Genomic DNA, 24427 nt, shown 5'->3' on the forward strand with positions numbered 1-24427 from the left:
TGCTTTCTGGAGCTCTCCTCAGTAAGTGGATTATCTACCTGATAGCTGTCGGCCGCCGCTGGGACCAAGACCCAATCTATTAAGTCCCCCACTCCTCCTGCCCTAAAGCCGCTTGCTCTGCTCACCCCGGGCACTGTTCACTGCCGCACCCTAGCGACGCTGCTGAAGCCACGGGCTGAATTCTGGGATTAAGTGTGCTCAGTCTTTCCTGCACGCTCCAGACACCTGACTTGGAGGTGCTTTTGCCTCAGGTGGGAGCAAATGCTCCCCCACTACTGCTGGGGACAGAACAGGCCGCCCACGGTCACTGGAGCACGGCAGTGATATTGGGAAGTGAGGTGGCTGCCATTTTGGATCCCGGTGCCCGGCCATTGCATGCTTTGCCTTCAATAAGGTATAAAATTGATATAAGCTGCTACCTGACAGCTGGACCGGGGTCACTACACTAAATTGAAGCATTTCCCTGGAGGTGAAACTACCTTCTATTTATATGGTACCACTATAATCTACTTCCTCTCTGTCTACCCGCAGAGCCCAGTATCAAGTATCATCTGAGTACAGCTCATTACACTCTGATTACAACCTCACAGTATATTATTGTGGATTTATTCACTGAATATACTGTATTTTGCCACTTGTGTGTCTCTCTGTGCTTCACGTCTGTGATGACGCTGACATCTAGTGGAATTTTTCGGTTATAACTGTGTTATTTGAGTTGCTTTACATCATGTTTACTTGAAATTTTGGCTCTGATACCCCCGGCACCCCGACTAAGTATGTAATTTTGAACTGAGTCATCTTGATGTAACCCTGTGACAGCGTACTACTGCTCCTTTTATTTATATATCATTTGTATTTTCCATTCTCTGAGCGGTCCGTCTCTTTGTAGTGGGCTTACCATGCCTCCTGTTAGGCGCCGAGGGTCCGCTCATCAGTGCGGCCCGGCGCCTAGCAACCAGGGACGCCGTATGCGGACAGCCGCCGGCTCCCTAGCAACGCTAGACGCCAGGCGCACGGAGCCGCACAGACCCTAGCATCGGGGACGCCACTGTCGGACAGCGTTCCCCGTTGCTGGGTCTAAGTTAATCACCTCACTGGTTCCTGGCCGTGCAGCATGCAGCTGCACGGCATGTTGTAATTAGCCCTGTCTGGCTCCTGATTGGAGGGCTCCCATTTAAAGGCACTCTCAGGACTTCTCACAGACGCCGGTAATAGCTTCCTGTTTGCTGTGTCAGTTGCAGAGAGTTTTCCAGTCCTGTTCTATCCGGTCGTTCCTGTCCTCAGTGGTCCAGTACTCGGAAGTTGTCACCTTTTCCTGGAGTCCAGACCGAGCACCTTTAACATCCTGTGGTGTTCGTGAGTCGCGGCGTAGCCGTGTGTTGCGGCTTGACCGCTTACTATTTATCATTTGGTTATATTTTGTTTCGGAGCTTTTTGCGGAGGATTCCGCTCCCACAAATCCACTCTGGTATCCAGCGGTGCTGGATAGGAGTTACGGATTAGTGGATTTTTGGTTGTCCTTTTCCCTGGCGGTTTGTCCGCACATACTTCTGGTTTAAGTTAGTTAGCTTGTAGCCCCTGGCCTGGTTCTTAGTCAGAGGGCCCCTTGTTATCACCCTGTCTCGGATTTCCCTTTGTCTCCCATTAAGACCTGAGGGGGCATCGGAGTTGGGCAGACATAATCCGCCCTTCAAACGCGGCTGCCATGGGCTCAAGCAACCATAGTCTCACAGGGGATTTCTGACAGCACGGGTGAGACAACAGAGTTAGGGTGCCAGGGGTTACTAGGCTTTCCTGCTCCCGTAACCAGCATTCCCTTCCAGTACTCTGGCCTCTGTCATAAGATCTCCTCTGGTCAGAAGTACTGGAATCATAACAGCTCTAAGAAAGGTTAAAAATGTACAACATCAGCCGCATCTGTCCATCTCTTTGGTATCTCGAATTCAGGTGGTTTTTCTGAGACTGCTACAACATCATCTGCTTTTTCTTGTCAGTCGCACAGCTCAGCTGTAATGGCTGAAGACATCTTAAGACACTCTAGATGGTCCTGTTACTCTACGCTCTATACATTCTATGTTATCTACATTTAAGGCCTGAAATAACCTCAGAACTTAACTCTAATATTAAAGCTTTGAGGTCCGATATCAGTGAGATTGCCACTCGTACAGACTAAGATGAAAGAGATTGTTGCGTCTCACAAAGATCTGATTTCAGCACATGACACCCTTCAGGAAGGCCCTGTCTCTATTCGTGATAAAGTCGTTGATTTAGAAGACAGGTCTCGGAGAAATAATATCAGAATAATGGGCGTTCAGGATTCTGTTACAAATGCTGAGCTTTATGATTATGCCACGGTCCTCTTTTCAGAAACTTTTACAGAAGGCTTCTGCCACGGACCTTCTTATTGATAGGATCCATAGACTCCCAAAGTCCAAACAGGCCCCTATCCAAGCTCCGAAGGACACTCTGCTCAGGGTCCACTTTTTTCATATTAAAGAACATATTCTACAGGCTGCTTTGCCTTCCTCATCTACAGCTGAGTGCCTGGATAATCTGCAGCTATTTCCAGATATTTCTCCTGTGACGCTGGCCAAAAAGTGTCTATTCCACCCAAGGAAATGTACAATACAAATGGGGCTTTCCTACTAAGATTATTGTGATGTGAAACGGCGCCTTCACAGTGATCTCTTCACCCGAGGATGGCCCTGCTATTCTGAAAAAGTGGGACACTCCTGTTGACAGTCCTTCATGACACTTTACCTAAACCAATCCCGGAGGAGTTGTCTCCCATCTTGAAGTAATATGCTAAAGGAGTAAAACTGTTAGAGACAATCAGGGTTTATTTCCTACTGTAACATGTGCCAACTGGGACCAAGTTACTGGGCATGGATCTATTTTTGGGCCAGATTTATTTGCTCTTGTTATGGGTATAAAACGTATATTTTTATCTTTATTTCCTGTGCTATATAATTGCTATATAGTATATGGTCTGATATTCTTTCCACTGTTATGTTACATAATACCTTTCGAGAATGTTTGGGTGTTCAGGTAAAGCATGACTGATTCATCTAACTTCCTGTTGCCCTTATAACGGTGTTGGTAGAACCTACATTGGATATCAGGCCATGTTCTTGGACTTTAACTCCTTTGGATACACTGGTTACATTGAGATTTGAGATTTCTTTGTACAATTGTTACTATGATGACTAGATTTTGCCTCTCGTATGGATACTTGGGGTAGTCGGTGGGTTTCCCTTTTAGGCCCGACCGCCACCTTTTTCCACCTTTCTGTCACGGTACCCTAGTGACGGAATCTCTAGCTTCTTTATGGACGCTATTTCTGTTTGTTTCCCATTTTTGTTCCCTATTTTATTTTTCTGTGATATGATAGTTTGTAGTACGCACACGTCCTACAGACTCTACTGGACTTTACACAGATGATCCTAGATGTTTCATACCATGATCTGATCTCTCTATATCACCGTGACATTTTTAAGTCTTAATGTAAAAGGTCTTAATTCTCCCTGTAAGAGACGTCTTACACTAAAATATTTCACTGACCAGATGGCGGCGGTGGTAGCCATTCAGGAATCACATGTTCCATTGCACTCTCCCCCTCAGTTTACCAATAACTACCCAGCATGCTCTATCTCCTGTGGTGTAGCCATCCTTTCCCATAGATCCTGCCCCTTTCACCTGGAAAGCAAGTGGGTGGATTGCAATGGTAGATATTTGATTCTAGTTGGGAAAATTCATTATAAATGTCACCCTCACTTCGCTCTATTCCCCTCTTGCCAGACAACCCCGATGTCTTTATATATATCTCCAAACAATGAATCATAGGGCGTTAACAATCACTTTCCACTATATCAGCAAATGCAAATGACCACATATATATATATATATATATATAGATAGATATATAGATAGATATATATATATAGATAGCAATTTATTAAGAGCACAAATGGCTCAAAGAGATAACCCTTTCAAAAACACATAGCAAATAATTTGTGTCATAGATGATGTGATGGGTAAGTTTTTCTCTCTTCTCACCCTGGAAGTTTGGAGGTGTTTTGGTTTGGTTCTGGCTAACAGTAGGACCGTTTCAGAGGGCTGCTACACTACAGCGCAGGATAAAGGTGATTTTGGTCTATATATATATATATATATATATATATATATATATATATGTCACGAACCGGTCTCTCACCTTTGCGGGTTCTGGGGTTCATCCGTTGCCAGTGCGGTTGCTCGCGGTGCTGTGCGCCCGTGTGGGGACACGGCGTGATCAATGGCACAGGTAATGCAGAGTCTGGGAACTGTGAGTGCGGGGACCAAATGGCCTAAGGCACTGCGGTGTGTCTGCTGTATAGGAGGTGGCCATGTTGGAGACCAAATAGCTAATACAGAGCACTTGTGAAAACACCTGTGGACAGGTGTAAGCCAATCCCGTGCTTGTGCTGCCTTTAAGTAGGCTGGGATTATGTTACTCTGGGCCAGTGCTTTGTTGTATCAACGCTGTGCTCTAGCTCTGAGCTCTCTCCGTGCATTCCTGTGTGATTCCCGTGGTCCAGATATCGCCTCCGTTCCCAGAGGTCCGTCTGCAGCCTTCACTGCTGAAAGATCCACCGGCTCTCCGCTGTGCTGTCAGTTAATTGCTCACCTACTGGAAACAGTTGAATTCCCAGAGTCTTGCATGAGGTTACCTAGTCTGTCTGCCTATCCTACAAAGTCTGGAGGATCTCATTTCCCTCAGCTGTTCGTTCAACTCTGCATTTAACCCATTCATCACCTTGTCTTCTACTACAGTTTCACAGTGATCTCCGGAACCCGCAAGTAACCCAATTCAGTACTTTTTGCTATGTTGCCATTACAAGGATAATTCTTCACAGTCTCTCAGTTAACTCTCAAAACTCCATTGCAAATTCTTACAGTTATCTCTTCATGTCTGCATTATCCAGTTAATCACATTCTGCAGTTCAGCATCAAAGCTTGTTTATATTTGGACAATCCAACATTTATTCTTCAGCTTGTTTTGCATATGTTTCCATGAACATTTCTTTTATTTATTTTTGAGTTTTCTCTTGCATATTATTCCTGCAATACTTCAGTATAATATGATGATTAACAACTTGTCAGTTAACTCTTTACTGAATTGTTATTTTGAATAAATATATGAAGCGGAACTTTCTTCGTCCTCCCTGCTTTCTTCATAGCCCAGCACCTACACCTGTGGTTGGTCCCGGATTAACGGATTCACAAAAACACCCGGATCTGACAATATATATATATATATATATATATATATATATATATATATATATATAAATAATTTCACAGTACACAGTATGGTTGCTGGTGGCACACAGTAACATGATGTGAGGAGAGAGCAGGAGTATAATAGGGGCTGATGGCTCCTGATGTATGAGATACACCAGAGAGTGTGGGAGGAGACTGGTCAGATCTCTGGGCTGGTAACACACAGTGACATGATGTGAGGGAGAGAGCAGGAGTATAATAGGGGCTGATGGCTCCTGATGTATGACATACACCAGAGAGTGTGGAGAGGAGACTGGTCAGATCTCTGGGCTGGTAACACACAGTGACATGATGTGAGAGGAGAGCAGGAGTATAATAGGGGCTGATGGCTACTGATGTATGACATACACCAGAGAGTGTGGGGAGGAGACTGGTCAGATCACTGGGCTGGTAACACACAGTGACATGATGTGAGGGGGAGAGCAGGAGTATGATAGGGGCTGATGGCTCCTGATGTATGAGATACACCAGAGAGTGTGGGGAGGAGACTGGTCAGATCTCTGGGCTGGTAACACACAGTGACATGATGTGAGGGGGAGAGCAGGAGTATAATAGGGGCTGATGGCTCCTGATGTATGAGATACACCAGAGAGTGTGGGGAGAAGACTGGTCAGATCTCAGGGCTGGTAACACACAGTGACATGATGTAAGGGGGAGAGCAGGAGTATAATAGGAGATGATGGCTCCTGATGTATGAGATACACCAGAGAGTGTGGAGAGGAGACTGGTAAGATCTCTGGGCTGGTAACACACAGTGACATGATGTGAGGGGGAAAGCAGGAGTATAATAAGGAATGATGGCTCCTGATGTATGAGATACACCAGAGAGCGTGGGGAGGAGACTGGTCAGATCTCTGGGCTGGTAACACACAGTGACATGATGTGAGGGGGAGAGCGGGAGTATAATAGGGGCAGATGGTTCCTGATGTATGAGATACACCAGAGAGTGTGGGGAGAAGACTGGTCAGATCTCAGGGCTGGTAACACACAGTGACATGATGTGAGGGGAGAGCATGAGTATAATAGGAGATGATAGCTCCTGATGTATGAGATACACCAGAGAGTGTGGAGAGGAGATTGGTCAGAGCTCTGGGCTGGTAACACACAGTGACATGATGTGAGGGGGAGACCAGGAGTATAATAGGGGCTGATGTCTCCTGATGTATGAGATACACCAGAGAGTGTGGGGAGGAGACTGGTCAGATTTCTAGGCTGGTAACACACAGTGACATGATGTGAGGGGGAGAGCAGGAGTATAACAGGGGCTGATGTCTTCTGATGTATGAGATACACCAGAGAGTGTGGGGAGGAGACTGGTCAGATCTCTGGGCTGGTAACACACAGTGACATGATGTGAGGGGGAGAGTGGGAGTATAACAGGGGCTGATGGCTCCTGATGTATGAGATACACCACAGAGTGTGGGGAGGAGACTGGTCAGATTTCTGGGCTGGTAACACACAGTGACATGATGTGAGGGGGAGAGCAGGAGTATAATAGGGGCTGATGGCTCCTGATGTATGAGACACACCAGAGAGTGTGGGGAGGAGACTGGTCAGATTTCTGGGCTGGTAACACACAGTGACATGATGTGAGGGGGAGAGCAGGAGTATAATAGGGGCTGATGGCTCCTGATGTATGAGATACACCAGAGAGTGTGGGGAGGAGACTGGTCAGATCTCTGGGCTGGTAACACACAGTGACATGATGTGGGAGGGGAGCAGGAGTATAATAGGGGCTGATGTCTCCTGATGTATGAGATACACCAGAGAGTGTGGGGAGGAGACTGGTCAGATCTCTGGGCTGGTAACACAGAATGACATGATGTGAGGGGGAGAGCAGGAGTATAATAGGGGCTGATGGCTCCTGATGTATGATATACACCAGAGAGTGTGGAGAGGAGACTGGTAAGATCTCTGGGCTGGTAACACACAGTGACATGATGTGAGGGGGAAAGCAGGAGTATAATAGGGAATGATGGCTCCTGATGTATGAGATACACCAGAGAGCGTGGGGAGGAGACTGGTCAGATCTCTGGGCTGGTAACACACAGTGACATGATGTGAGGGGGAGAGCGGGAGTATAATAGGGGCAGATGGTTCCTGATGTATGAGATACACCAGAGAGTGTGGGGAGAAGACTGGTCAGATCTCAGGGCTGGTAACACACAGTGACATGATGTGAGGGGGAGAGCATGAGTATAATAGGAGATGATAGCTCCTGATGTATGAGATACACTAGAGAGTGTGGAGAGGAGATTGGTCAGAGCTCTGGGCTGGTAACACACAGTGACATGATGTGAGGGGGAGAGCAGGAGTATAATAGGGGCTGAAGGCTCCTGACTCCCCCACTGGGCAGATACATCTCCCTCATTAGTCTGTACTGACAGAGGAGGGTGTAGGATACGAGATTGCTGTAGTGACCGAGCAAGGAGAATATGTGACTATATTCTGTAATATGTATTTATTACTCACCTGTGCTGATATCTGTAGGGATCTCCTCCTCCTTACACTGCTGATCACCCCTCACATACGTCTCTTCTTCTCCCTCTATATCTTCTGTCTTTATATCAGTCACATACGTCTCTTCTTCTCCCTCTATATCTTCTGCCTTTATATCAGTCACACACGTCTCTTTTTCTCCCTCTGTATCTTCTGCCTTTATATCAGTCACATACGTCTCTTCTACTCCCTCTATATCTTCTGCCTTTATACCAGTCACATACGTCTCTTCTTCTCCCTCTATATCTTCTGCCTTTATATCAGTCACATACGTCTCTTCTTCTCCCTCTGTATCTTCTGCCTTTATATCAGTCACATACGTCTCTTCTTCTCCCTTTGTATCTTCTGCCTTTATATCAGTCACATACGTCTCTTCTTCTCCCTCTACATCTTCTGCCTTTATATCAGTCACATACGTCTCTTCTTCTCCCTGTATATCTTCTGCCTTTATATCAGTCATATACGTCTCTTCTTCTTCTATATCTTCTACCTTTATATCAGTCACATACGTCTCTTCTTCTCCCTCTATATCTTCTGCCTTTATATCAGTCATATAAATCTCTTCTTCTCCCTCTATATCTTCTGTTTTAATATCAATCAGACGTTCAACCTAAAAAAACAAAAACACTACACTGACATTTGCATACAGTCAGGTTAAACTGAGGTGAAACAGTATAATATCAGTGTATAAGACACACAGCTCCTCTACAGATCATATAGTGACAGTCACTTTGGTATATGGGCAAGACCCTAAATCCCACCTACCTGATCCTCCTGTGGGATCCTGTGATTCTCCTCTGTACAATCCTGGGAATACAGAGGACGGGAACATCTCTCTGGGGTCTCTCTGTTACTGGGCCCATCTGTAGGAGACACACAGTGACTGAGTACAGTGTATATATGTGATTATCAGGTGATGTGTGTATATAGGGGCCCCCATACCTGCCCTCCCCTGTACAATACATGACAGTCTCCTCTTACCCAGTGATGTGAGGGGCCGGTGATTCTCCATCATCACGTCCTTGTACAGACCGCTGTGTTCCTCTATATACTCCCCCTCCTGCATGGAGACATAGACAGTGACTTCCTGACACCTTATAGGAACCTGACACACACAGTGATACAGTCATCACCCAGACACATCTCCTAGTGTTACTGTATAATGCCCCATTCCCAGCAGTCACCTCTCCAGTCATCACCCAGACACATACTCTGGTGTTACTGTATAATGTCTTATTCCCAGCAGTCAACTCTCCAGTCATCACCCAGACACGTCCCCTGGTGTTACTGTATAATATCCCATTCCCAGCAGTCACCTCTCCAGTCATCACCCTGACACATCCCCTGGTGTTACTGTATAATGCTCCATTCCCAGCAGTCACCTCTCCAGTCATCACCCAGACACATCCCCTGGTGTTACCATATAATGCCCTATTCCCAGCAGTCACCTCTCCAGTCATCACCCAGACACGTCCCCTGGTGTTATTCTGGTCCACCAATTGAATTTTTGACCTTACTTATGGAGGTGATACTCCATAAGAATTATTTTTTGTTTAACAACACTTTTTTCTTCAACTTACTGGCACTGCAATGGGGTAAAATATGGCCCCATCGTATGTGAATCTATACATGTATAATTATGAACATCAACACATTATGGGTAAAGCAGGATATTCGCAATATGTTGTGTTTTACTTAAGGTATATAGATGACCTTTTTTATTTGGACTGGGGATTAGGACCTTCTTTTACAATTTGTGGACTACTTGAACATCATTCCAGGTTTGATTAGATTCTCCTGCAGCAGCAGCCCCCACAAAATTGATTTTTCTTTTGGATGTTACAGTAACAATTGGTGATGACCAATGCAAAACCAATATTTTTAGAAAGAGTACGGACAAAAACACGTTATTGTTGTCATCAAGCTTTCATCCTCAGCCCCTGAAGAGGGGTCTCCCTTTTCCCCCAACTTGTCAGAGTGGTTAGAATGATGTCTGATAGAACTCAGACTACCTGAAGCTCTGAAAGTAATGGGTAAAAATTCTTAGAACGGGGTTATGAGCCAGAGGAGCTCTCAGCAGCAATAAACAAATGTTTATCATTGGACCGAGATGTCCCTTATGAAACAAGATGACCGGGCATCAGAAATGATGAGATTATCATTCTCCGGTACATATTCAATAACCTCAGGAATAACTAGGGCTGCGATTGGCACATAATTCAATCAGACCCGATACTGAGACCATCACGTCAACAACCGCCTTTCTTCTGTTACAGACGAAGTAGAACACGGACAGAACGGATAACATAATAAAAAATATAGGTAAAAAGTGACTTACGTCATAGCTTCAACTCGGCAGATCCCAAAAAAAGAGCACCACTCCTTTACAGTCATAATTGTAATAAAAAAAGAGGCGATCTCCCAGCGATGCTAAATACACGTTCCAAATCAATATGTATCCCTGTTCTTCAAACAGAAAACATAATATGCAGCATATTTGTTAGTTAATGTCCATATCTCGACATGCGTCTTCCAAGGTCACTCCTCCTAACGACTGACCTGTGCTAAATGAGATGTGTTCCCATAAAGGTTTCTTTAACACTTCATGTATCAACAGCCTTCTAACTCATGGCTTATCTACATCAGGCTTACCTTTAGGATAAGCCCTATAGGCATTGAAAGGTATCTTTTCCAGTCCTCTGTTTATATCCAGCCATTCGATTACCTCCACTCAAATAGTTCCCAATGACAGCAAATGGTGAAGCCAATGTCTATTTTTATTCCAAAGAGAATTATCTCACAAAAATACAGGAATAAAAACAATATACAGTCTATAAAAAAGTAAAACAAAATGCAAGAGGTCCCTTATATTAAAGGGAGTAGGGCCACTTCCAACGGTACCGGTAGGATGGACTAGGTAGATTTCGCCAATTTTGAGGGATTTTTAGATGGGAAAAAAAAATGACCCACAAGATGATGCCAACCACCGTGGAAGATTACAGCCCAGGGTCCTCCTGTAAATAACCAACGCGATTTTATCCGAAACGGTGGCTGTTACTACCAAAACAAAATTTGTTGACTGATGGTTTTCTAAACTATACATCTTGAAGGAATGGGTGAATATGCGATACCCGGATCATTGACTGCTTTTTTGTGACTTTTTTTGAACATTGGGGGTCATTCCGAGTTGTTTGCTTGTTATTTTTTTTCGCTACGGAGCAATTAGTCGCAAACTGCGCCTGCGCCAAGTAAATTAGCACAAAAGTTTGGTATTTTATTCACGGCGTAACAAAGTGTTTTCATCGTTCTGCAGATCGGAGTGTGATTGACAGGAAGTGGGTGTTTCTGGGCAGAAACTGTCCGTTTAATGGGAGTGTGCGGAAAAACGCAGGCGTTTCAGGGAAAAACGCGGGAGTGTCTGGAGAAACGGGGGAGAGGCTGGGCAAACGCTGGGCGTGTGTGTGACGTCAAACCAGGAACGAAACTGACTGAACTGATCGCTATTTGTGAGTAAGTCTGGAGCTACTCAGAAACTGCTAAGAAATCTCTATTCGCTATTCTGCTAATCTTTCATTTGCAATTCTGCTATGCTAAGATACACTCCCAGAGGGCAGCGGCTTAGCGTGTGCAATACTGATAAAAGCACCTAGCGAGCAACAACTCGGAATCACCCCCATTATGTCTAAGCATTGCAGCTATAAATGGAATGAAAGGCTTATTAATTGCATATTAATTGGTGTGCTGCTACCTGTGCTCTTCTGCACCCCTAACGGCTCAGGTGGACATGGACTTTGGTATAATAATTTCTAAGTGCGGCTCATACAAGTTTTTCTATTTTTACTATAGATATGTGATGTCACTGTGACACTCCCAAATCCCCTCACCTCCCCAGTCATGTCCCTGTATTATTATTATATATATAAGTGACATCACAGTGATACTCCAAGATCCCCTCACCTACCCAGTCATGTCCCTGTATTATTACTATAGATATAAGTGATGTCTATGTGACACTCCCAAATCCCCTCACCTCCCCAGTCATGTCCCTGTATTATTATTATTATTATTATTATTATAGATTTAAGTGACATCACAGTGATACTCCAAGATCCCCTCACCTCCCCAGTCATGTCCCCGTATTATTACTATAGATATATGATGTCACTGTGACACTCCCAAATCCCCTCACCTACCCAGTCATGTCCCTGTATTATTATTATTATTATAGATATAAGTGACATCACAGTGACACTCCCAGATCCCCTCACCTCCCCAGTCATGTCCTTGTATTATTAGTATAGATATAAGTGATGTCACTGTGACACTCCCAGATCCCCTCACTTACCCAGTCATGTCCCTGTATTATTACTATAGATATGTGATGTCACTGTAACACTCCCAGATCCCCTCACCTCCCCAGTCATGTCCCTGTATTATTACTATAGATATAAGTGATGTCACTGTGGCACTTGCAGATCCCCTCACCTCCCCAGTCATGTCCCTGTATTATTACTATAGATATAAGTGATGTAACAGTGACACTTCCAGATCCCCTCACCTCCCCAGTCATGTCCCTGTATTATTACTATAGATAAAAGTGATGTCACTGTGATAATGATAATAATAATAATATGACACCACAGACCGCTCACCCTGTATAATAATAATAATAACAACAACAACAACAACAACAACAACAGGAGAGCACAGGCTGCTCTCTTTGTATAATAAGAAGACACCACAGGCTGCTGCCCCTGTATAACAATAATAACAACAACAACAACAACAGGAAGACACCACAGGGTGCTCCCCCTGTATAATAATAAGAACAGGACACTACAGGCTGCACCTCCTGTATAATAATTAGGAGATTTATGGTAGACTTACCATGGTTAAATCTCTTTCTGCGAGGTACACTGGGTTCCACAGGGAATACATTGGGGTGTAGAGATGGATCTTGATCCAGAGGCACCAACTGGCTAAAGTTTTAGATTGTCCCAGGATGCATTGCGGGCCTCCTCTATAACCCCGCCTCCAGGCACTGTGAGCTCAGTTTGGTTACCCAGTCCAATGCAGAAGCAGGTAAAAAAGAAGGCAGATCTTAGTCACATAGCACCACGTTCTCACGACAGGAGAATGGACCAGCGGCTAATGTCATACAAACCCATAGAAGCTAAGTGCGTCAGGGTGGGCGCCCTGTGGAACCAAGTGTACCTCGCAGAAAGAGATTTAACCATGGTAAGTCTACCATAAATCTCCTTTTCTGCAGTGGGGTACACTCTGTTCCACAGGGAATACATCGCGGGTGTCCTAAAGCAGTTCCTCAAGGGAGGGGACGCACCTTAGCAGGTATGAGAACCCAGCATCCAAAGGAAGCATCCTGGGAGGAGGAAGTATCAAAGATATAGAACCTAATGAACGTGTTCACTGAGGACCACGTAGACGCCTGGCACAATTGTTCTGTGGATGCGCCATGGCGGGCCGCCCAAGAAGGTCCAACAGACCGAGTAGAATGGGTTTTAATAGCACAATAAGCTTGTGCAATCACCATTCTAATCCATCTGCCCAAGATTTGCTTATTCGCAGGTCAGCCACGTTTGTGGAAACCAAATAGTACAAATAGGGCATCTGACCTCCTAATAGAGGCAGTCCTCTCCACATATATACGGTGAGCCCGTACCACATCCAAAGACCGCTCTTTGGAGGACAAGTCAGAAGAGATGAAGGCCGGAACCACAATCTCTTAGTTAAAGTGAAACGATGACACCACCTTAGGTAAATAACTGGGGAGAGTTCGGAGAACTGCTCGGTCAGGATGAAATATCATAAAGGGTGGACGACAGGACAAAGCGCCTAAGTCCGATACCATTGTGGCAGAGGCAATAGCCAAAAAGAAAAGGACCTTAGCCGTAAGCCATTTAAGGTCCACTGACTCCTGCAGGGCATTCAGGACAACAGAAAAATCCCATGGAGCCACAGGAGGGACATAGGGAGGCTGAATCCGCAGAACGCCCTGAGTGAATGTACAGTATGAACATCATTCATAGACACAATTTTTCTCTGAAACCACACCAACAATGCAGATATGTGAACCTTGAGGTAGTCCAGACGAACTCCTAAATCCAGGCCTTGTTGCAAAAAAGCCAGAAGTCTGGAAGTACTAAACTTGTAAGCATCGTAATTCTTAGCAGCACACCATGTGAAGTAACAATTCCAGACACTATAATAAATCCGTGCAGAAGCCGGCTTGCGGGCCTTTAGCATAGTTTGGATAACCACCTCAGAGAATCCTTTGGCCCTCAGGAGTGAAGCTTCAAGAGCCACTCCGTCAAAGCCAGTCTGGCCAGGTCCGGGAAGACACAAGGGCCCTGAACGAGGCCCTGTTGAGGAAGTAGAAGAGTACTCTCTATCGAGAGATCCTGCAGGTCTGAGAACCAATGCCATCTGGGCCACGCTGGAGCGACTAGAAGTAGTATTCATCCTTCTTGCTTGAACTTCCATAGTACCCTGGGCAAGAGTGACACTGGAGGGAACACGTAGGTCAGCCGAAAGTTCCATGGAATTGCCAGTGCGTCCACAAATGCTGCTTGAGGATCCCTGGTTCTTGATCCGAACACCGGAACATTGATTGTGTCGAGACGCCATCAGGTCTACATCTGTTAGACCCCACTTGTCCACTAGGAGCTGAAAGACTTCCTGATGAAGGCTCCACTCTCAGGCGGGCACGTCCTGATGACTGAGGAAATCCGCTTCCCAGTTGAGGACTCCCTGAATGAACACTGCCGATATTGCTGGCAGATGGCATTTCGCCCAACAAAGGATTTTTGACACTTCCATCATTGCCATGCGGCTTTGAGTGCCGCCTTGATGGTTTATGTATGCCACCGTGGTGGCATTGTCTGATTGTACTTGAACAGGCCTGTTCTCTACCAGAGGCAGGGCAAGTGTCAATGCATTGAACACTGCCCGCAATTCCAGAATGTTTATCGGGAGGAGAGATTCCTCCTTGGTTTACCAACCCTGGAGAGAGTGTTGCTTCAACACCGTGCCCCAACCCCGCAGACTGGCGTCGGTAGTCAGTAGGAACCAGTTGAGGATCCAGAAGGGACGGCCCCTGGTCAACTGCTGGTCTTGTAGCCATAAGCTCAGTGACAGACGAACCTCCGAAGTCAAGGAGATCATTTGTGACCTGATCCGATGAGGCAGGCCATCCCACTTGGAAAGGATTAACCTTTGTAGAGGGTGGGAATGAATATGAGCATACTCTACCATGTCGAAAGCCGACACCATGAGGACCAGTACTTGCATCGCCGAGTGCATCAACACTTTTGGGCGAGAGAGGAAGTATCTGATCCTGTCCTGAAGTTTCAGGACTTTCTCTGGAGACAGAAACAGTCTTTGGCTGTGTGTGTCCAGCAGTGCCACCAGGGGCACCATGCTCTGAGCAGGGACCAGCGAGGACTTCTTCCAGTTGACGAGCCACCCGTGGGCTTGTAGGAAGACAACCGCCAGTTGCAGATGACTGAGGAGGACATCGTGGGAGTTTGCTAGGATCAGCAAGTAGTCCAGATACAGCAGGATCCTGATTTCCTGAGGACGGAGATGAGCCGTCATCACAGCCATAACCTCAGTGAAGATCTGAGGAGCCGTGGTCAGTCCAAACGGCAGAGCCTGGAATTGATAGTGAAGGTTGCCAATAGCAAACCGCAGATATTGCTGATGCGATATGGCAGTCGGTATATGCAGGTAAGCATCTTGTATATCCAGGGATACCATATAATCTCCGGGTTCCATGGCCAGTACAATCGAGCGCAGAGTTTCAATATGGAACTTGGACACTCACAAATGTGTTCAGTGATTTGAGGTTGAGTATAGGCCGGAAAGACCCATTGGGTTTCGGGACTAGATACAGGGTAGAGTAGTAACCTCCACCTCTCTGGGACAGAGGTACCGGCACTATCACTTTTGTATCCAGGAGGGAACGCACAACCAGGTGTGGAGCTTCCGCCTTCAACGGGTCCAAAGGGACTGGCGAGAGGGACGTCTCTTGAAAGAGACTGCGCACCCATGAGAGACGACTTCTCACACCCATGCATCTGAAGTAGTCTTTAACCAGACCTGGGTGAATCGCAGAAGTCAGCCTCCCACCCTGTAGTTATGATTTAATTGGTTTGCACTCATGCATTGCCTTGCATTCCCTGTGTGTCATTATACTATCTGAAAACTGGCTGCCATGGTTACAGCCGTTTATATTAACACTAAAACATGAGAAATTGTGAATGTTTATAATAGCACAAAAATGTGAAGATTGTACAATACAAAGGATATGCATAACAATCTCTTTCTACCCTGTGGGCAACATAGTTAGTTTTTAGTGTAGCCAAAACACTGCGAATTTGCAGTATTTACAATCCATGTGACCACTTCCGGTCACATGCTGCCTCTCCGCAAATAAGATAGCGGCACTTCCGGTTGAGCGCAAAGCATTGTGAGACACGTAGTTCCCTAGTGCTCACTCGGGAGTCACTATGACATCGGGGCATTCTGGAGCATGCGCACTAGTCATTTCCGGTCGCGAATTACCGGAAGTGTGCTCCAAAATAGTGTTTTAAGGTATAAAAGGACATGGGAATGCAGGGTGATGCACTATAACCCCTGAGGAAGTCCCATAAAAGCTGATAAAGGGACGAAACGCGTTGGGCCAGCTTCCACTACCTCTCCAGCGGCATCTTACAACAGATAAGCTTGTTATAACTTTTTAAATTGTACGATTCCATTTTTATGTACATGTGTGTGATTAAAAGTTGTGAAAAACTATATCACACTATTAGCTCCCTTTTCTTTCTGTCACTGGTCACTTTATAATACTAAGAGCAGTTTTGCTGACACATATCTTCCCTTTCCACATATAACTGTACCTAAACCACTCGCTGAGGGTGTCTGTACATGAAGTAAGAGGACGAGGGAAGACGACCATATAAAGATACCACTACAGGCACATCTTGATCATATCTCTGGTACGCATATATATTATTTACTGCACACTGAAGGAATTCTCCACACCAGAGCACTGAAGGCGCAGAGACTTTATCCATATTGGACATTTTTACCTATATGAGTCAATAAGAAAGTCTATGCTGCAGCACCTACACCTAGGAGTGCTGATGGGAATTGACAGAAATGTTTATGCACGAATTATGTTATATTAATTCACTTACTGTAAACGTTTAAGGTGTTTAGCGCTTGTTTTACATCCTTATAGCATATTATATATAAAACAATGCGCGGTCTAAGACCAGATGTATATATCAGAATACTCGTACAATATATTCTGGTAGAGGTACACTTGTTCTTAACTAACGCTGTCTTAGAATGACGTGTAGAATACTTAAGTGTCTGTAAAATCACAGCGCTGACATACAGGCGAATGTACACAGGAGACCTTGCCCTGCGGTCCTGGAGACCAGTCGCAGCTACTCAGAGAAGATGGCGCCCAGCGTCTCAGTCAGGGAGTGAGGGAGAGTGTGAGGCAGCTCCAGGGCTGGAACACCAGCAGTAGATGGCGCCCGGACAGGGGGAGGGGCTACAGGTCAGCGCATTATCCCCTATGCTGGTCCTCACCACCTGGTACTATGGAGCCTTATTAAAAGTGGATAGTTCACTATCTGACCTGTGCTCCCCTGCCCTGGTAGATATAGTGGGGTCCGTGATCTGTCACAGTGTCCACACCAGCGTCGCAGTCCATCTCCTTAGACCACGACCGGAACGCAATTTAATGGCAGGTCCCGTCTGGGGGACTCTCTTACCTCCTCACTTAGAAGCAGCCACGCGATCCAGGAGAGCGTCTGCGGTGGTGTACCTAGGAAATGGAGCGCCTCTGCCGCAACTACCTGGAAACAAAGCCAGCGTGAGTATGCGACGCGGCAGGGGAGGTGATGGAGAAGCAACACAGTATGTCACACTGACATGTAACAGTGCTGCAGCCCTGGAAGTCTTCAAAAAGCTTTTTCAGGGCTGCGTGTAGCCCCCCTTGTTAAGTGACCTGCTTCATGCAGGCACCAACTCAAAACTGAGCTCACAGTGCATGGAGGCGGGTTTATAGAGGAGGCCCCGCAATGCATCCTGGGACAGTCTAAAGCTTCAGCCTGTTGGTGCCTCTGGAACAAGATCCATCTCTACAGCCCAATGTATTCCCTGTGGAACACAGTGTACCCCGCTGCAGAAAAAAATAATAAAAGGACACCACAGGCTGCTCCCCCTGTATAATAACAGGACACCACAGGCTGCTCCTCCTGTATAATTATAACAACAGGACACCACAAGCTGCTCCCCTGAATAATAATAATAATAATAATAATAATAATGATAATGACAGGACAACACAGGCTGCTCCCCCTATATAATAATACCAGGACACCACAGGCTGCTCCCCCTGTATAATAATAATAATTACAGGACACCACAGGCTGCTTCTCCTGTATAATAATAACCGGATACCAAAGGCTGCTTGTCTTGTATAATAATAACAACAACAACAACAACAGGACACCACAGGCTGCTCCTCCTGTATTATAATAATAATAATAAGAAGAACAGGACAACACAGGCTGCTCCCCTGTATAATAATAATAATAATAATAATAATAATAACAGGACACCACAGGCTGCTCCCCATGAATAATAATAACAACAACAACAACAACAACAACAACAACAACAGGACACCACGGGCTGCTCCCCCTGTATAATAATAATAGTAAGAACAACAGGACACCATAGGCTGCTCCCCCTGTATAATAATAATAATGATAATGACAGGACACCACAGGCTGCTCTCCCTGAATAATAATAATAATAATAATAATAATAATAATAATGACAGGACAACACAGGCTGCTCCCCCTATATAATAATAACAGGACACCACAGGCTGCTCCCCCTGTATAATAATAATAATTACAGGACACCACAGGCTGCTTCTCCTGTATAATAATAACCGGATACCAAAGGCTGCTTGTCTTGTATAATAATAATAATAATAATAATAATAATAATAATAACAACAACAACAACAACAACAACAACAGGACACCACAGGCTGCTCCTCCTGTATAATAATAATAATAATAATAATAATAATAATAAAAACAGGACAACACAGGCTGCTCCCCTGTATAATAACAACAACAACAACAGGACACCACAGGCTGCTCCCCATGAATAATAATAATAAGAACAACAGGACACCATAGGCTGCTCCCCCTGTATTATAATAATAACAACAACAACAACAGGACACCACAGGCTGCACCCCTGAATAATAATAATATTATAACAACAACAGTACACCACAGGCTGCTCCCCTGTATAATAATAGCAGGACACCACATGCTGCTCCCCTGAATAATAACAACAACAACAACAACAACAAGAGGACACCACAAGCTGCTCCTCCTGTATAATAATAATAATAATAATAATAATAATAATAATATCAGTACACCACAGGCTGCTCCTCCTGTATAACAATAGCAGGACACCACAGACTACTCCGCCTGTATAAAAATAATAATAACAATAATAACAACAACAACAACAGGACACCACAGGCTGCTCCTCCTGTATAATATAATAACAGAACACCACAGGCTCCTCCTGTATTATAATAATAATAATAATAATAATAATAGCAGGACACCTCAGGCTGCTCCTCCTGTATAATAATAATAACTGGTCACCACAGTCTGCTCCTCCTGTATAATAATAATAATAACAACAACAACAGGACACCACAGGCTGCTCCTCCTGTATAATAATAATAATAATAGGACACCACAAGCTGCTCCCCCTGTATAACAATAATAATAAGACATCACGGGCTGCTCCCCCTGTATAATAATAATAATAATAATAATAACAGAGCACCACAAGCTGCTCCTCCTGTATAAAAATAATAGGACACCACAGTCTGCTCCACCTGTATAATAATAATAATAATAACAGGACACAACAGGCTGCTCCCCCTGTATAATAATAATATTAACAACTGGACACCACAGGCTGCTCCCCCTGCATAATAATAATAACAGGACATCACAAGCTGCTGCCCCTGTATAATAATAATAATAATAATAATAACAGGACACCACAGGCTGCTCATCCTGTATAATAATAATATCAGTACACCACAGGCTACTCCTCCTGTATAACAATAACAGGACACCACAGACTACTCCCCCTGTATAATAATAATAACAACAACAACAACAACAACAACAACAGGACACCACAGGCTGCTCCTCCTGTATAATAATAACAACAACAGTACACCACAGGCTCCTCCTCCTGTATAAAAATAATAATAATAATAATAATAATAACACGACATCATAGGCTGATCCTCCTGTATAATAATAATAACAACAACAACAACAACAACAGGACACCACAGGCTGCTGCTCCTGTATAACAGGAATAATGACAGGACACCACAGGCTACTCATCCTGTATAATAATAATAATAATAACAACAGGACATCACAGGCTGCTCCTCCGGTATAATAATAATAATAATAATAACAGGACACCACAGGCTGCTCGTTCTGTATAATAATAATAACAACAACAACAACAACAACAACAACAACAACAACAGGACACCACAGGCTGCTGCCCCTGTATAATAATAACAACAACAACAACAACAACAGGATACCACAGGCTGCTCCTCCTGTATAATAACAGGACACCACTGGCTGCTCCTGTTTAATAATAACAGGACACCACAGGCTGCTCCTCCTGTATAATAATAATAATAATAATAATAATAATATTAAAAGGACACCACAGGCTGATCTTCCTGTATAATAATAATAACAATAACAACAACAACAGAACACCAGAGGCTGCTCCTCCTGTATAATAATAATAATAATAATAACAACAACAACAACAACAGGACACTACAGGCTGCTCCCCCTGTATAATAATAATATTAACAACTGGACACCACATGCTGCTCCCCCTGCATAATAATAATAATAATAATAATAATAATAATAATAATAATAATAACTGGACACCACAAGCTGCTCCCCCTGTATAATAACAACAACAACAACAGGACACCGCAGCTGCTCCTCCTGTATAATAACTGGATACCTCAGGCTGCTCCTCCTGTATAATAATAACGATAATAACAGGACACCACAGGCTGCTACTCCTGTATAATAACAGGACACCACAGGCTGCTCCCCCTATATAATAATAATAATAATAACAGGACACCACAGGCTGCTCCCCCTGTATAATAATAATATTAACAACTGGACACCACATGCTGCTCCCCCTGCATAATAATAATAATAATAAAAATAATAATAACTGGACACCACAAGCTGCTCCCCCTGTATAATAACAACAACAACAACAGGACACCGCAGCTGCTCCTCCTGTATAATAACTGGATACCTCAGGCTGCTCCTCCTGTATAATAATAACGATAATAACAGGACACCACAGGCTGCTACTCCTGTATAATAACAGGACACCACAGGCTGCTCCCCCTATATAATAATAATAATAACAGGACACCACAGGCTGCTCCCCCTATATAATAATAATAATAATAATAACAGGACACCACAGGCTGCTCCCCTTGTATAATAATAATAACAGGACACCACAGTCTGCTCCTCCTGTATAATAACAGCACCATTACCTGATGACTTCTCTCAGCTCCTTCCCACCTAGAGACCCGGATTGAGTTATGATGCACAGGGGGCGGGGATTAGGCCGGATGTAAGGTGTTACTAGGAAGTATGGTGGAGCGCACAAGATGAATGAGTAGTGGAACGCACGGACCGGAAGTGATCGTAATTGCGGAAGTAAGGTGGAGCGCACAAAGTGAATGAGTGATGGAACGCACGGACCGGAAGTGATCGTGAAGGCGGAAGTAGGGTGGACAGCACAGAGCGGAAGTGGCGTGTCCGGGCTCCGGAGGTGTACCGCTGCAGAGGGCTCCGGCCTGGGGTTCCCAGCTGTGTGTGTGGGGGATGATTAGTGATATAGGGGGGGTATATGAGAGCAGGACTCCCTGTTACCATGGTAGTGAGTGTCCCCATAGTGTGTGTATGCTGGGAAGCCTATGGTGGCACTGTGCAGCCATCTACATTGTGTACAGCTGGTGATGTCCCCTGACAGGTGGTGATACCCCTGTTCTGTCTGTGTGATGTGCTCATTGCCCCTGTGCCCCCCTGTGTGTTACTGTCCTGTGCCCCCCCTGTGTGTTACTGTCCTGTGCCCCCCTGTGTGTTACTGTCCTGTGCCCCCCCTGTGTGTTACTGTCCTGTGCCCCCCTGTGTGTTACTGTCCTGTGCCCCCCTGTGTGTTACTGCCCTGTGCCCCCCTGTGTTACTGTCCTGTGCCCCCCTGTGTGTACCTGTCCTGTGCCCCCCTGTGTTACTGTCCTGTGCCCCCCTGTGTGTTACTGTCCTATGCCCCCCTGTGTTACTGTCCTGTGCCCCCCTGTGTGTTACTGTCCTGTGCCCCCCTGTGTGTTACTGTCCTATGCCCCCCTGTGTTACTGTCCTGTGCCCCCCTGTGTGTTACTGTCCTGTGCCCCCCTGTGTGTTACTGCCCTGTGCCCCCCTGTGTTACTGTCCTGTGCCCCCCTGTGTGTACCTGTCCTGTGCCCCCCTGTGTGTTACTGTCCTGTGCCCCCCTGTGTTACTGTCCTGTGCCCCCCTGTGTGTTACTGTCCTGTGCCCCCCTGTGTTACTGTCCTGTGCCCCCCTGTGTGTTACTGTCCTGTGCCCCCCCTGTGTGTTACTGTCCTGTGCCCCCCTGTGTGTTACTGTCCTGTGCCCCCCTGTGTGTTACTGTCCTGTGCCCCCCTGTGTGTTACTGCCCTGTGCCCCCCTGTGTTACTGTCCTGTGCCCCCCTGTGTGTACCTGTCCTGTGCCCCCCTGTGTTACTGTCCTGTGCCCCCCTGTGTGTTACTGTCCTATGCCCCCCTGTGTTACTGTCCTGTGCCCCCCTGTGTTACTGTCCTGTGCCCCCCTGTGTGTTACTGTCCTGTGCCCCCCTGTGTGTTACTGTCCTGTGCCCCCCTGTGTTACTGTCCTGTGCCCCCCTGTGTGTTACTGTCCTGTGCCCCCCTGTGTGTTACTGTCCTGTGCCCCCCTGTGTGTTACTGCCCTGTGCCCCCCTGTGTTACTGCCCTGTGCCCCCCTGTGTGTACCTGTCCTGTGCCCCCCTGTGTGTACCTGTCCTGTGCCCCCCTGTGTGTTACTGTCCTGTGCCCCCCTGTGTGTTACTGTCCTGTGCCCCCCTGTGTTATTGTCCTGTGCCCCCCTGTGTGTCCCTGTCCTGTGCCCCCCTGTGTGTTACTGTCCTGTGCTCCCTGTGTGTTACTGTCCTGTGCCCCCTGTGTATTACTGTCCTGTGCCCCCCTGTGTGTTACTGTCCTGTGCCCCCCTGTGTGTTACTGTCCTGTGCCCCCCTGTGTTACTGTCCTGTGCCCCCCTGTGTTACTGTCCTGTGCCCCCCTGTGTGTTACTGTCCTATGCCCCCCTGTGTTACTGTCCTGTGCCCCCCTGTGTGTTCCTGTCCTGTGCCCCCCTGTGTGTTCCTGTCCTGTGCCTCCTGTGTGTTACTGTCCTGTGCCCCCCTGTGTGTTACTGTCCTGTGCCCCCCTGTGTGTTACTGTCCTGTGCCCCCCCTGTGTTACTATCCTGTGCCCCCTGTGTGTTACTGTCCTGTGCCCCCCTGTGTGTTACTGTCCTGTGCCCCCCTGTGTTACTGTCCTGTGCCCCCTGTGTGTTACCGTCCTGTGCCCCCCTGTGTGTTACCGTCCTGTGCCCCCCTGTGTGTTACCGTCCTGTGCCCCCCTGTGTGTTACTATCCTGTGCCCCCCTGTGTGTTACCGTCCTGTGCCCCCTGTGTGTTACCGTCCTGTGCCCCCTGTGTGTTACCGTCCTGTGCCCCCCTGTGTGTTACCGTCCTGTGCCCCCGTGTGTTACTGTCCTGTGCCCCCGTGTGAAACTGTCCTGTGCCCCCTGTGTTACTGTCCTGTGCCCCCCTGTGTGTTACTGTCCTGTGCCCCCCTGTGTGTTACCGTCCTGTGCCCCCCTGTGTGTTACCGTCCTGTGCCCCCTGTGTGTTACCGTCCTGTGCCCCCCTGTGTGTTACCGTCCTGTGCCCCCCTGTGTGTTACCGTCCTGTGCCCCCCTGTGTGTTACCGTCCTGTGCCCCCTGTGTGTTACCGTCCTGTGCCCCCCTGTGTGTTACCGTCCTGTGCCCCCCTGTGTGTTACCGTCCTGTGCCCCCCTGTGTGTTACCGTCCTGTGCCCCCCTGTGTGTTACCGTCCTGTGCCCCCTGTGTGTTACCGTCCTGTGCCCCCCTGTGTGTTACCGTCCTGTGCCCCCCTGTGTGTTACCGTCCTGTGCCCCCATGTGTGTTACTGTCCTGTGCCCCCTGTGTGTTACTGTCCTGTGCCCCCCTGTGTGTTACTGTCCTGTGCCCCCCTGTGTGTTACTGTCCTGTGCCCCCCTGTGTGTTACTGTCCTGTGCCCCATGTGTGTTACTGTCCTGTGCCCCCCTGT

At 46.3% G+C, this 24427-nt stretch overlaps 1 pseudogene; it reads right to left on the reverse strand.

Moving 5' to 3' along the window:
• LOC134983736 (zinc finger protein 585A-like) overlaps positions 1–9948 on the reverse strand; it is a 186634-nt pseudogene extending 176686 nt beyond the window's left edge.
• Positions 9949–24427: the final 14479 nt, after the last annotated feature.

Source organism: Pseudophryne corroboree (assembly GCF_028390025.1).
Source record: "Pseudophryne corroboree isolate aPseCor3 chromosome 3 unlocalized genomic scaffold, aPseCor3.hap2 SUPER_3_unloc_22, whole genome shotgun sequence".
In the NCBI taxonomy this organism is placed as follows: Eukaryota; Metazoa; Chordata; class Amphibia; order Anura; family Myobatrachidae; genus Pseudophryne; species Pseudophryne corroboree.